This window comes from Mandrillus leucophaeus, unplaced genomic scaffold, assembly GCF_000951045.1.
Source record: "Mandrillus leucophaeus isolate KB7577 unplaced genomic scaffold, Mleu.le_1.0 Scaffold909, whole genome shotgun sequence".
NCBI lineage: Eukaryota > Metazoa > Chordata > Mammalia > Primates > Cercopithecidae > Mandrillus > Mandrillus leucophaeus.
The window spans coordinates 14743-16539 of NW_012109908.1; the positions used below are offsets into that span (position 1 = coordinate 14743).

Below are 1797 nucleotides of genomic sequence, written 5' to 3' on the forward strand. Positions count from 1 at the left end.
TTCTTTGTGTTCTGTGAAATCATCTCACAGAGTTACAGCTTTCCCCTCAAGAAGCCTTTCGCCAAGACTGTTCTTGTGGAATTCGCAAAGTGATATGTGGAAGACCGTGGAGGACTATGGTGAAAATTAAAATATGCTAAAATGAAAACTGAAAAGATGCTTTCTGAGAGCCTGCTTAGTGTTCTCTTAATTCATCTCACAGAATTACAGCTTTCCCCTAAAGAAGCCATTCGCTATGCCTGTTCTTGTGGAATTTGGAACGTGATATTTGGCAGCCCATAGAGGGCTATGGTGAAAAAGAAAATATCCTCAGAGAAAACTTGGAAAGAAGCTTTCTGAGATACTGCTTTGTGATGTGTGACTTCCACTCACAGAGTTACAGCTGTATTTTGTGTATCTGTTTGCTAGCCTTATTTCTGTGGAATCTGAGAACTGATATTTCGGATCCCTTTGAAGATTATAGGGCCCAAGGAAATATCCTCCGAAAACAAAGAGAAGGATGCTTTCTGAGAACCTTCTTTGTGTTCTGTGAAATCATTTCACAGAGTTACATCTTTCTCCTCAAGAACCCTTTCGCTAAGACTGTTCTTGTGGAATTTGAAAAGTGATATTTCGAACCCCATGGAGGACTATTTTGAAACAGGAAATATCCTCAGAAGAAAACTGGGAAGAAGCTTTCTGAGAAACTGCTTTGTGATGTGTGACTTCCACTCACAGAATTACAGCTGTATTTCGTGGATCTGTTTGCTAGCCTTATTTCTGTGGAATCTGAGAAGTGATATTTCGGAACCCTTTGAAGACTTTAGAACCAAAGTAAATATCCTCGGATAACACAGAGAAACAAGCCTTCTGGCAATCTTACTTGTGTTCTGTGAAATCATCTCACAGAGGTACAGCTTTCCCCTCAAGAAGCCTTTCGCTAAGACTATTTTGTGAAATTTACAAAGTGATATTTGGCAGCCAATGGAGAGCTACGGTGAAAAAGGAAATATCCTCAGATGAAAACTGGAAAGAAGCTTTCTGAGAAACTGCTTTGTCATGTGTGACTTCCACTCACAGAACTAAAGCTGTATTTCGTGGATAGGTTTGCTAGCCTTACTTCTGTGGAATCTGAGAACACATATTTCGGATCCCTTTGAAGACTATAGGGCCAAAGGAAATATCCTCCGGTAACGAGGATAAGGAAGCTTTCTGAGAAAATTCTTTGTGTTCTGTGAAATCATCTAACAGAGTTACAGCTTTCCCATCAAGAAGCCTTTCCTGAGAGTGTTCCTGTGGAATTTGCAAAGTGATATTTGGAAACCAATGGTGGGCTACGGTGAAAAAGGAAATATCCTCAGATGAAAACTGGAAAGAAGTTTTCTGAAAAACTGCTTAGTATTCTGTTAATTCATCTCACAGAGTTACAGGTTTCCCCTAAAGAAGCCATTCGCTAAGCGTGTTCTTGTGGAATTTGCAAAGTGATATTTGCAAGCCCGTAGAGGGCTACGGTGAAAAAGAAAATAAACTCAGAGAAAAACTGGAAAGAAGATTTCTGAGAAACTGCTTTGCGATGTGTCACTTCCACTCACAGAGTTACATCTGTATTTCGTGTATCTGCTTGGTAGCCTTATTTCTGTGCAATCTGAGAACAGATATTTCGAATCCCTTTGAAGACTCTGGGGCCAAAGGAAATCTACTCTGATAAAAAAGAGACAGAAACTTTCTGAGAAACTTCTTTGTGTTCTGTGAAATCATCTCACAGCGATACCGCTTTCCCCTCAAGAAGCCTTTCGCTAAGACAGTTCTTGTGGAATT

General features: G+C 40.0%; 1 pseudogene; it reads left to right on the forward strand.

The window, feature by feature from the left end:
• LOC105531798 overlaps positions 1-1797 on the forward strand; it is a 10114-nt pseudogene that overhangs the window by 1789 nt on the left and 6528 nt on the right.